The sequence below is a fragment of the Camponotus vicinus genome, unplaced genomic scaffold, assembly GCF_025532165.1.
Source record: "Camponotus vicinus isolate PSW18456_S1 unplaced genomic scaffold, iyCamVici1.0 SCAF_5, whole genome shotgun sequence".
In the NCBI taxonomy this organism is placed as follows: Eukaryota; Metazoa; Arthropoda; class Insecta; order Hymenoptera; family Formicidae; genus Camponotus; species Camponotus vicinus.
Window position 1 is genome coordinate 10,842,523 of NW_028141977.1, and position 14,571 is coordinate 10,857,093.

The window sequence follows — 14,571 nt, forward strand, 5'->3', positions numbered from 1 at the left end:
CCTCGTGGTATAAACGAAACTTAACGTTTTGACGAACTCGGTCGTTCTATTTTATAGCGTAGCGATATAAACTCTCTTTTTCTTACTGTCTTACGATCTCGCCGTGACGAATGGAAGAAGGGAAGTGTCGACGACGATCGCATCGCCCTTCGTTTCCCCGGAGGGGTCCCTTCGGGCGTCCCCGATTGACCCCGATCTCACACGAATGGTATTCGTTCGTCAGAGCTCGCTCGGCGGTAATTGAAATGTATATAGATGGGCGATTACGTTGGGATCGATAGAGGGCCCGCTAACATTTAATTTTCGTCGCGCCAGTTTTTATAATCATTTGCTAGTGTGAGCGAAGTTCAAACCAAAACTACGAATCGGGATGATTTAGTTAGCATAATATTGCGATTTTCATATTTAAATTTCATCGAACTATTTTTTTATTATTATTGCAATTTTAATGCAATTTTGGAATAAAATTGAACACTAAATTTCGAAAATTAAATTACGGTTTCAATTTCAAATTCAGATAACACTATATCTAAGAAAAAAAGAATCTCTTTCTCTTTTTAGTGCAATTTGATATCGAGACTTTTCGGGCATAATTATAGAGATAAAAAGTTAAAAAATTGATATGTAATATTTTCGCTTTCGACATGTGTTGGTAGGGGCAGCGTCTCGAAACTGGCCGATACGACATAATTCATCGATAGCCAAAAATCGTGCGATTACGCTTATGAGCTCCTCTGGTAGAAATTCATGCAGTTTGACTGAACACTGGACCCGTTACTGTAACCCGTTACTATCTAGTATTACTGATTTTTCTTTATATACAGAAATACTGCATAGTAACTGGACAAAATTAATTACAGTAATTTTACTATATAATATGTGGGTAAAATCTTTACAAAATTTATAGTAAATATTATGAAAAGTTTTTGATTAGTTTTTGATCAGTTGCGTTATACTCATATATGTACGTATGCACGCGCACGCGTTTGCGGTATATTATATACATATAATATATTTCTTTTAATATTATATGTGTAAAATAAGCAAATAAAATTAGATAAAAATGTCTGAACGCGTACAAAAATATAGAGCAAAGAAAAGAAAACTTGTAGAACTAAAACAGCTTACTAATTCTGTCATAAAAGTTCCCACAAAGGTTAAAAATGACAATTGTCAAAAATTATAAGTGACAAGTAAGAATATGAATGAATAATATTAATCTTCACTTTCAAAAAGCTAATAATGCATTCGTAGAGTTTCGAATAAAATAATTATAACATAAACAATACGAAAATTAAATTACGGTTAACATAAACAGTACCATGTCCAAAATCGGCACATAAAACATTTTAAAAATGTCTTGGAGACATCTTATGTACCAATTTTGGACATGGTGCTGTGTAAGAAATCTGTTTAAATAGGATTATCTTTTTATTCACACGCCAGACCCGGTACTGAATAGCTCACCACGCTCTCCTCACTTTGCCGCCTATGCGCAGAAAAATGCGAATAAAGAATAACGCTTTAGCGCGTGAGTATAGTTCTTGAACACACCCTATAGAAACAAAAAACTATCTAATTCGTAATGATGGCCATATGTCACATTTTTTGTTGCAATAAAAAATACACAGAAAAAGAGAGAGCTCTCATATATTATTAAAAGTGATAAAAGATTATAAGTAAGTAATCATCTATTATTAGTTATTTTCTCAATAATATTTGTATGTTAAATAAAGATATACAAGTTCGAGTTTTAAAGTATGAATATTATTATATTATATATTGTATTGTATTATCAGTAGGTCTATTCTGTAATTTTATAATGACAATGTCGCTATTTTTACATATCGTTGCGTATATATTTTGACATATAAAAAGCGACATTGTCATTATAAAGTTACTAAGTAGGGCCCTAGAAGTTTCTTATCTAATTCGTGCATTCGAGCATTTAGTAATCTTTAACAGATACATAAAAGGTTTTTTTTCTAGGTATGGACAATACAGAAAATTTACATATATATTCATTGGTAGAATTTATAACAAGAGGTAGAAGGCCTCTAATTAAAAAAATTGATATTGTTCCTACTTTTTGAATAGATTATAATTCTCAAACTAAGAAATGTTTCACGATTTTTAAGTCCACCATATACATCGGAAAATGTATATAATTTACACGATTTAATAAAAAATCTTGAATATCCATTGGAAGAATGGGCCTGTTTATTCTGTAATTTTGGCCGGTATTCATAGTCGATTCTTATTTTGAAGATCGTCTTAAGTTTTATCTTAAGATGTGTTCTAAATTCATAGTTAAAACTTAAGGCAATACTTGAGCAAAATCTTAAAGCATGACTTATCGAAGATGATCTTATTTCAGAATTTCTTAATATGATTCATAAACATTTCTCATTTCATATAAGCATAAACTTAAGGTTATTTTATTGTTACCGAATTCATAGTCGTTAAAGTATATCTTATATGGTATATAAGTAGTCAAATAAGACGATCTTCATCAAGTCATGTCAGAAGTGGACTTAAGTAAATCTTCTTTGTTGTACGTGTAAAAATCAGCATTTTTTAATGGGAATAGAATGGAAATAGAAGATAGAAATATTGATATACATGAAATCGTGGAAGAAATTGATTCTACCGATGATGGGAATGATGTGCGTGCATCAAAAAGATATATTAGAGATTGGATTGATCCGTTTCAGTTTTATAGTAATAAAGAATTTAAAAGACGGTTTAGGTTTAATAAAAATACTGTAATATATGGAATTTTACCTAAAATTGAAGAGGGACTTGCATGTATCAATAATCGAGGCCTTCCTATACTTCCAGTACTTCAATTATTAATTTGTCTACGGTTCTATGCCACAGGTAGTTTTCAGATTAGTAAAATATATAATTATGTGTAATAAGATATTTTTGATGTATACAATATATATTAAGTAAAATAATTATAACATAATGTCATAATTATCTGCGAGAATTTAAAAATTTTTTTGTAAAAATGTAATATTGTAATATTTTTGTAGCAAGTTATTGGAGATACAATAATCGTCTAACAGCCAACTATATCAAGAATAGTATTTCGAGTATCTGTGCATTTAGCAGGAATCTTCAATAAATTTATAAAGATGCCTTGTACACCAGATGCTGTAAGAGAAAATCAAAGACTTTTTAGAGATATAGGACATAATAGAGGCATCGGTTTACCTGGCATTGATGGAGCTATAGATTGTACACATATACGTTTAGTCAGTACCAGATTCCATAATATTGAGGAAATTTATAGAAATCGAAAAGGATATTTGTCATTAAATGTGCAGGTACGCATATTCTATGGCCCATATTCTGAGTCCTCTTTTATCGATAAAAGTGATTTTTTTATAAAATATATTAAAAAATTATTGATTTTAATATTTGATTATATGTATGTATTTATGCAGGCTGTTGTTGGACCTAGAACGGAATTTCTAGACATTGTTCCAGAATGGCCTGGTGGCCAACACGACAGTAGAATTTTCCAAAATTCTAGAATATATATGAGATATGTCCAACGTCAATTATCAGGTACTCTGGTAGGAGATGCTGGATATCCGTGCTTACCATTCCTTTTAACTCCTATTCAGAATCCACAAACAGAAATCACGTAAGTAAAATCTTTAATTTTGCTACATTTTTATTTTATTTTCTCTAACAGCACACATATCCGAAGAATGTCTGGAGGACATCCATAGAATATCCATATATCCTATGAATGTTCTCTGGACATCTTTTGGACATTGTGTGCTGTTAGGATTACTTTTTATAATAATCTATGAAAAATATATTTTCTCTATTACAGTTACAATATAGTTCAGAAGAACACGTCAGATCGTCGAAAGGACATTCGGAATTTGGAAGCGCAGGTTTCCATGTCTGTCTAGAGGGCTAACTAACAAATTGATTTGTTCAACCACAATTGTAGTCGCTTGTGCTGTGCTACATAATCTTTCACTAATTTTTAATGATGTATTACCAGAAGATGAAGAAGAAGAACAAGATAATGAAATGGAAGTGCCAGTTGAGGAACCACATTGGCAACCGGGCGAGGGTTTTGCAGTACGAGCAGCACTAATTGAAAGACTATTTAGATAAAAAGAAATGTCCTTTTTATTGTCTTTGCAACAATATAATATTTTAATATAACAATATATTTTTGTAATTTTTCAAATAAATTATTTAATACAAAGAAACCCATATAATGCACTTGTGACATCTTTTAATTAAAGCAAAACTAAACAATTGCACTTTTATAATAATATTGTTAATACTTAAAATTAACTCATTTTTAAAGCAAAATATTCAAACAAATTGAAAAGAAACATTTTTTAAATAAGTTTTAATATGTAACATTTACCCTCTCTCCATATGTCTATTTCTCTCTCTCCATATATAATTATATATGCAGTCTCACATTTTATATATATATATATATATATATATATATATATATATATATATATATATATAATAAATATATTTACTTTTATATATTATATATTTCTATTATGTTATAAATAACTTATATTTTAATCTTTGTACTTTTTGTAATCTTCAAACTTTTCTTAAATCTATTTTTCTTTTTCCTTTTGCAACTGCAACTCAGCTAGTTCAGATTTGCAATTGCTGTTCGGATTTCTAGAATATGCAACTCCTCATAAAAATTTTCTTTCATTACTGCCAGTTTTTTTTCGTGAGCTTTTCGTATATCTGCTATTTCCTTCTCGTCTTCCATAATCCGCTTTATTCTTTCAATTTTAATAAAATCTTCGTTTCTAACTAAATTTTCCTTGTTTTTTTCTACTTTCGTTATTTTACTAGCTTGCGTACAAGTAGTGTCTTGTTTCAAAATTTTTTTTCTTTTTACAGAAAGCACTGGAAATACAATAATATTTAGTTATTCAATCGACATAAGAAAATATCCAACATTGTTCATATTACCTTTATTAATATTTTAATTTTCTTTGTCCATTGTTTCTTCAATCGTTATTTCATCTAAAAATCATTAATAATTAATCTATTTTAACAAGTAACATTACTTTTCAAACATGCATATATATATATATATATATATATATATATATATATTTTTGTATATAGTTATATAATCTAATTAATAAATAAACAATAATAACATTAATACAATTTAAAATAATTTTTCTGTATTTTTTACATATAATATGTATACTTGTATATATATTTTACTTTTAATTTATTTTAATGTAATATACCTTTTTCTACTTCGTCCATTATATTATAATTGCTATCATCATTATGACTTTCACATAACATAGTCGTCGCCTCATTATCATCTAAGGAAATACTTATAATATGTTCTGCTTTCTCTGAAACAAAAAGCATATATAAATCTGTGATATATATAATAAATTTGTTAAATTTTAACAGTTAAATAATCTTTAGTACGTATGATTATTTCATGTCAGTAAAAATTTTATATATGTATATATATATATATATATATATATATATATATATATATATATATATATATATATACATATGTTTATATATATATATATATATATATATATATATATATATATATATACATATATACATTTTATATATATATATATATATATATATATATATATATATATATATATATATATATATATATACATACACATATGTGTGTACTTTTGTTACAAATATATTATTTATATATATCTTTATAAATATTTGTTTAAAATTATTTACCATTTATTTTGTTTTCTTCCATATTTGAATAAGAACTTCTTCGCTAAGATTATCTTAATTCATGTCTATGAATTCTATTAATCTTGAGACAGCCTTTATTGAATAAGAAGATCTTGGTCAAGTCGATCCTAAATATCGTCTTGAGCTTCGACTATGAATACGGGCCTTTAAAAGGGCGTGCCAGTAAGTATTATTATTTTTGTTATAATCTATGTTTGTATTATATATAAAATAAATACATATTTTCAAATAAATATATACAATAAACTTTTAATAGAGACATATGAAGAAGCAGTAGACAAACTTGCACACTTAGAAAAAGAAGAACATATATTTACATTAATGATGCTACTTTAACTGAAAAAAAGAGACCACTATTAAGCAAAATAAATTAAAAAATTTAGCTAATGATTTAAAAAAAAAGATGGCTGTACATAAAATAGGTAGTAAAATCATAAAAAGTAAGTTAAAAGTGCGATGTCCAATTCATTAAAAGAAAAATAATAAACATTACTAACTTGTTATTGCAAAGAAAAGAAACTTCAATTTATAACGCTGATCAATTCTCTCAATATCATAATCTCACTCTTCCAATCAATAATTTGACTGAATTTATAAAATTTAATGAGAGACTTAAAGATGATGAAAAACTATGTGCAAATGTAGTGAGCAAAACCAAAATATTTATTAATTTTAAATTATAATATATATTTATTTGTAATTTTTTATTGATTCAATTTGCAATCTTGATTTTAATTGAATTGTATTATAATAAGTGTAATTGAAAAATTATATTTTCAAATATTATTTTTAGAATAACATTCTTAAAACATGTATACATAAAGATCAAGTTGTAAGTAAATCATTAGTAAATATGTTAAAAAAGTTTATGACAGCAGAGATCGCAATGAAGTCTATTGGGTCTAAAAAAAGTAAATGATAAGTTTATTATGTGCAATATGGTTTTTTTATCATTGCATGAAAAGTTAATATATTTTTCATATTTTTCTTTCATATTTTTTTATGTATTAAAATAAAATATACTGTATTTCATTTAATTTTTAATATTATAGATATTATATTACTGGATAAAAGTACTGCGGATAAATGTTTATCTGAAAAGGAAATCTTGAGCACTTTAGGAAAAATGTTATCAAATGCTCGTGATTGGCATGGTGGAAGAAAAAAAAATTAAAAGTATTTCAACATCATCTGCTCCTTCTACATCTGATTCTCAAGAAGAAATGAATACATTTGTTTTTGTTAATACAAACGATCAAATAGAATTTGTAAAGACTAAAAGTCAAGTAGAGAAATTAAATGAATTGAATGATTCAGAATCTGATGATTCGGAAGAATAAGCGGTAATTATTTAGCTTAGGGGAGCCACCTCGGATAACCTTGACCTTGACATATGTTGTTAAGGTCACTGTCCTGAGTAACATTCAAAAGGTTTTAGCCGGCGCTCATTGTTTATTTAAAAGTTATTAACAAAAGAATTTCACAATTTTAATGCTTTTTATCTTCGAAAATATTGATTTGAGAAAAAAAATTTTTAGCAAAAAATAAAGCCGCTGAAAAACTCTACAAAAAAGGTTATATGCATTTTTTCTATAAACCTACTATTTTAGCTGTTATATAAAAAAATAATAATTTTAAATACATTTAATACAATTTAAATTTATATAGAATTTAATACAATTTAATACAATTAAAAATTATCACAAATGTATGTGTACACACATACATACACACACATGCGCGGGGGGTGCAAGGGGGCCTTCGGCCCCCCTCCCGCAACCACCCTGCCGGTAGGCAAGATGGACCTCGCTTTATAATTTACAGCATATATCCCATGGACCTAAGAAGATATGGATGGGGAGTCTAGAGTCGGGGCGGTGTGAAATTTGCGGTAAGGGGGGTGTATAGCTCTGTCTCTTTCCAAAAGCAACCTTCGGGTGTTTCCGTCGCATATCCGATAATTCCCGAAAGGTTATATATCCCATATTAGCTAACTTTCGAATAAAAATACATGTATTTTTATTTGCTTTTGGAAAGAGACAGAGCTATACACCTCCCTTACCGCAAATTTCACAGCCCCCTCGCCCATATGAGCGCTTTAGACTCCATCCATATCTTCTTAGGTCCATGATATATCCATTGTGATTCAACTCTTCGCAATGCGTCCCTACCGGCGGGGTGGTTGCGGGAGGGGGAGCCAAAGGCCCCCCCTTGCACCCCGCGCGTGTGTGTATGTGTGTGTGTGTGTGTACACATACATTTGTGATATTTTTTAATTGTATTAAATGTATTTAAAATAAAGAATAATAATTTTAGGAAGTAGCATAAATGTTTATTTATTGTAATTTATAATTCATTTATATTTTCATTGATAGGATACATAGCAGCCATTATTCGAAAGAAAGCATTTAATCGGTTTTCATCATCGAATGTCTTTTTGAAAATAAATTCCACTAAATAATGATTAAAGTGATCCTCCAAGTGATGATATTTAAAATAATTATTTTTTTATATAACAGCTAAAATAGTAGGTTTATGAAAAAAAAGGATATAACCTTTTTTGTAGAGTTTTTCAGCGGCTTTATTTTTTGCTTAAAATTTTTATTCTCAAATCAATATTTTCGGAGATAAAAAGCATTAAAATTGTGAAATTCTTTTGTTAATAACTTTTAAATAAACAACGAGCGCCGGATAAAACCTTTTGAATGTTACTCAGGACAGTGACCTTGACAACATATGTCAAGGTCAAGGTTATCCGAAGTGGCTCCCCTAAGCTAAATAATTACCGAATAAGCCATTATATTTCAAGAAAATTTTGTGTTTAAATTTATATTATAGTTAAAATAATTATATCATTATTGTTTGACATTATATAATATCAAACAATAATAATATAAATGTTTTAACAATAATATAAATTTAAATAAAAAATGGACAAAAATAATAATGGTTAAAAATTTACAATCTACTAATACAATCTACTAATGTGAACAATTATAACGATATTATAACGATATTATTCACAGTTAAATAGATAATATGTTCCTGTTTAAATGTTATATATTATAAATAATATAAATATATTATATCATATGTATCTTATAATAATATGAAGATAAAATAAAAATAAATTTATATATAATTAAAGTTTTTGTTACATATATCAAAATTTTAAATAATACATTAAATTTAAGTAAATTTATCACTCGCTATGTCATTTAAATTATGTAGATTCTTCTCTATTTATTGTTTATTTACTGTGAAATATCTGAAATCAGATTTTGTACACTTTTTCTATGCAGTAACTGCACGAAAAGCGTTACATCTTGATTGGGATACTAAACAGTTTTGCTGTTCAATTATTAGAGAAAAGTCAGCATAACTGCTCAATAACCAATCAAAAACTGCATTTAATTTCTACCAGGGTCGTTTGGACCATAGATATAGGAAAATAGAGATGGAGCGTAAAGTACTTATTAGGATGAGGGGAGTGGCCCCACAGAGGGTGACGAGATAATCCATCATATTGTTATTGCCCATCGGGCGGGTAATATGAAATTCAAGAACATAATTACATTCGTATAAAACATACAATACATATATAACGATAATGAATTTTTACAAACACAACTATTGTTACAATGTAGTAATTTTTATTACAATAATATTGTCACTTTTACACTAATATTGTCACTTATTTATATTATTGGAAGGTTTTACCGCAGCAAAAGAGCACACAGTAATTATTACAGAAAACAAAAGTATATATTTCACAATCAATGTTCAATATAATATGAAATAACGGATATAATCTCTTGAATTGAAAAACACGTGATAATCGTTTGACCGCTAGCGCGCGGAGTGAGCCGGTGAGTTCCAAAACCGCAAATCATCGTACTATAAAAATGTGTTCATACATCGGTCGAATCTCTGTATATCAGACGCTCACAGGCGCTCGTACTAAAATGAGATTACCTCATCCAACATATATATTTAAACATATATATATATATTAAACATCTAAATATATCTATATCTATTCTATTATCCTTTAAACAGGGTTAATTTATTGAAGAAATGACGTTTACTTTCAAATTTATTTATTGGATGCAAAGCGATATAATGTATATAATGTATGAATTTTAATATATCTTTGAATAATTGCTTTAGTTAAGTATATTACATGCGTTTCAAGTGCAAGTTGTTCATTCGTATGTTCCTCAAGATTTTTAAATATAATGTTCATATTTATATTTCTTAATACAAGATTACTTAGATATTGTCCAATGTATTTTTTGTTGATTTTAGTTCCGCAGCCAATATGAAAAGCTTGTCTAATAACGATTTCACATTTATAACATATTGTGATTACATCTCTAGATGTTTGAGTTAGTCCATCTCTATTTTTTATATTAATTAAATTTTGTTTCTGTGTATCACAATCAATTAATGCCGCTATACAAGTTTCACACTGTCGTGTTTGTCCTAATTTTAACGAGACATATCCTGCAATATATTCCACAATATTTTCTGAGAATTCTGACCCGAATATCTCATCCGTAATCATGATCTGTAAGTATTTTCTCTAATTCATCATCGATATTGTTGTTATCAATTAGATTACTATCATCTAATTCTATTCACATAATTGCCTCATTTTTGTGGTACTATTTATAATATCCTCTGATTTTTTGTTTGTTAAAGCTGAGGAAATAGGTAAAATTGAAATTTTTTCAAGAGGTATACAGTTACCAGTATTTATCCCTCGTATATCTACATGAACTAATATTTTTTTCATTGATGCTTTAAATTGACGAGTAGTCGGATTATTATTAGATCCTCCTCGACATCTTATGCATCCAAATAATAATTCTATATGATCCTGATTTAACTTATAAAATGGAATATACATCAAAAGCTTATCTTTTAAGCACAATTCCTCATAAAGAATTTTGACACTTTCGATACATATCAAGAGTCCTAATAAGCCAGTTCTCTTACGTGTATTAATAACAGGTTCACCGTAAATGTTTCTTAATGATAAAATATATAATTTACATTCATCTAATTTCTTAAATATTAAATTTGCATTTGATGCACTGAGAGGTTTTTTATAGCCAATCTGTCGCATATTTTTAGAATTTAAGATATCAAACAAATTGTTGAACATTTTGAGGAAATTTATAGTTCCTTCGCATTGTTCAAATTGTTTCAATTTTAAAACATCTCTACAAAATTCAAGTGAATTTGCAACAGATCGGCTTATTAATTGAGTTGCTAATCGAACTTTCATTTTTTGTTTAAAATTTATATGAGCTTCTCTCAGTTTATTACCTAAGTGCATGCCTTCATTTTGTTGTATATTATGAAGTGCTATTAAAATCGACCATGAAATTATTCGATTTTCGCTATCCATCATTCCATTCTCATTAGAGGCCAATATGGTGCGCACGAGTTTTATCATGTGGCAAGAGTCGGGAAATGCCACAATTTTTTCATTCGAAATAGGATGTTGGAATGTGGTAACGCATTCACATCATTAAAATTACAACCCAAATACTTAAATGTTGTCAAATTAGTAGATGTTCCATCACAAGTGACACATGCAATTTTCATTTTCATACGATGCAGTGCAGAAATACATTGCAAAATTAAATTACATTTTTGTTCAGCAGTTATACCATTCACTAAATAATACGCTATAGGAATTTTCCAACCAGAATTCACACATACAACCATAAAAACCAAAGCCTCTTTAGCAAGCATTGTATTATCGCATGCAATATCGCCCATATCAACATAACCGTTATAGTTAACTCCATCATACTCCAAGTGTTGATGGATAGCCATCTCATCAAAAATCAATGCACCAATTAAATTATGTTCAACATTATCAGCACGCTGTTTGATAGAATTGAGTGCTTTAACACAAATACCAGGTTTTCCATCTATACTTTTATACCAATTCGCTAGGGTTTTAGCATGTGGTAAGCAGTGATCAAATATTTCACAGACATACTCATAAGCGCGCGGAGAATAATAATGGAGCGTAAGTGCAAAAGCTCTTAATTCAAGCTCATATTGGCTATGTTGAGACAAATAAGATTTGCGATTCAACTGACGTTTAATAATTTTACTGACTGACGTAGCTAGATTTTGTAGAATTTCAGCTTGTTCAGTGTTCAATAGGCGGTTCTTCTTCAATTCATCCAATGCGTCAGTCAATGTTTTAATATAATTGGATTTACGACGTATAGATCGATGTAACGTCCGCATCTTGGCCTGATATTGATAAGTTAATTATTTTATCCGACTTCGTAGTCTAGTTTTTTCAGGTGAATTAGAAATGAACGCAAGATCTACCATGGTTCCCTTTTCTTGTGTAAGTGATGAACGTGCTTCTAAAGCTACAGAGATATGTGTTTAATTAAATATTTTTAACCAGAATAAAATAAAAAAAGTTTTAACAGATTATCTACATATGGAACCATCCATTGGTGTTTCTGTTATTTATTGAATGTTAGTTACGACATTTTCTTCACTTTTTATATGTGGGATAGCAACTCCATCAACATTAATCATTTGTGTATCATTTTCTTCTTGAAATTCTAAAGAAGTAACAGTTTCGCTACTCACATATTTCTAAAATATTAATATAGATTATCAGATTCTATATATTAATTAACAGAAATATTGTGTTAATGTAAATTTATTTATTACAGTTGGCAATGCATTAGATTTAAGCCTGGCTGTGGAAGATGCTCTATAAATATCTTCTTTTTTAAAATGTCCGAACAGATAAGTGCATGTTGTGAAATTTTTGATGAATCCAAATTCAAAATATTTATCCACAGAGTTCGTCTCTTGGAATCCCTTGGAAATCTGAAGAAAAAACCATTGTCTTTATAACATTAAAAATAAAAAAATCTAATCTAAAAAAAATAAATCTAATCTAATTTAATAATAAACTTAATCTATATATGATTTAAATAAAATTGTCATCTACCTGTGAAATGTAATTTTAGCTTTTGATTTTCTTCTATCTGTTCGATTATTACACGTAGGCACAGCACATACACCCATTTTCATCCAGTGAATTATATTTTCTAATTGATTTGATTTATCTATATATAACCAAATTAAGCAATACATTATCGCTTTTTGGGCAACAAAAACATGGCGGATTTATCTCGTCCCTTTCCCTCTGTGGGGGCCCCATCCCCAATGATACGCTCCATCTCTATTTTCCTATATATATGGTCCCAATAGACTTAAATAAATTGCACCTAATTTGTGAACCGATTTGCGCGATTCTAGTGGATTATTGATTTCAAAGTCATCAAAATATAATGCTATTGGTAAAACAAATTTATTTTTTTTTAGTACTGTGGATTTCCACATTTCACCATGATAAACTGAAGTTAGCAATGTAATATTATTTTGGCATTCATTCATATATTCTACAATATTAGTAAAAACACTAGGCAATTCTAAAAACTTTTTTAAAACAAGTTTTATGGGAATTAGAGCAATTTTTTATGATGTACAACCAATTGTTTTTTTAATTTTTTCTTTCTTGGTGATGGTTCGTTAAGGGGAGAAGGAGGAGGTGAATACAATTGAGGGTCTCAGATGGAGGATCTACTTCTATCAAATCGGGTTCTACCTCATATATAGGGGAGTAACTGGGAGGAAGGGTTCCTGGAGATAGGTAGGGAGTGTCTCGTGGATCTTCTTAAATACTATTTTCAAGAAGATTCTTGCAACGGGTAGGTTGGTGTTAATTCGGCTTAAGTCTAATATGAATGAGGGATCGTTCACAGCTCGAGCCAATAAATTCCGCGTTCGACGGTTCCGATGGTATCTGTTCCGTTTGGCGCAATGCCTCTCAGAAATAGTGCGAGTGGAACGGGATTCCACTGAGAGCAAGATAATAACAAAAAAAATAAAAATAAAAAAAACAATGAGATATAGGAAAATCAAGAAATTATACACCGCTATGAAGAATCGAATGGACTTACTATTTTATTGATAGTAATTAGGACTAGGAGAGTTCTAATCCAGGTCCTCTCAGGGGGGGTGAGACGCGAGGGGGATTTCGGTGGCGCGGGAGAATGACGTCACGCGGGACGGAGGAGATTTCGGCGGCGCGGGGGCTGCGGGACGGAGTACGCTTGTTTCGGCGCGTGTTGGATGTTTTATCGCAAGTATAAGCAATATTATATTACCCGGTTGATAAACAATATAAACAGTATTACATATGCCGATGCCCGGTTTATAAACAATATAAACAGCTGCATTCCTTTAAAAGACAACGCGTGCGAGAGAGAGGGAACGATAGGTCGAGATGATCGCGTACGAAAGAGAGAACGATAAAGACTTATAACTAGCGCGAGAGAGATAGCGCAAAGGCAACGCAAGGGAAAGGCGCGTAAATAATTGCAATTTTTAAAATATAAAATATATAATTTCTTAAAATGTGTTATTATACATTTGTTTGTGTGTGTGTGTGAATATAATAATAATAAAATGTAAAGTTATAAAATTTAAAAAAATATAAAAATATAAAAATATAAAAATATAAAAATTGAAAACATAAAATGATTATAAAATAAAAGGATAAAATGATTATAAAATAAAAGGATAAAATGATTATAAAATAAAAGGATAAAATGATTATTAAAATATAAAATATAAAAATATATAATATTACATATGTATATCTTGGAGGGGAGCCCCTAATAGACACGCGCGATATAATTAATATCACGCACAAGTGTA

The 14,571-nt window shown here is 29.0% G+C and overlaps 1 long non-coding RNA gene across 1 annotated transcript; it reads right to left on the reverse strand.

Annotated features, from left to right (window-relative positions):
• Positions 1–4,686: 4,686 nt before the first annotated feature.
• On the reverse strand, positions 4,687–5,859 carry LOC145971540 (uncharacterized). The gene is made up of 4 exons (XR_014438896.1): positions 5,770–5,859; positions 5,280–5,393; positions 4,990–5,043; positions 4,687–4,923 (listed from the first exon to the last, which is right to left on the reverse strand). It is a non-coding gene; the product is annotated as an uncharacterized LOC145971540 (long non-coding RNA).
• Positions 5,860–14,571: the final 8,712 nt, after the last annotated feature.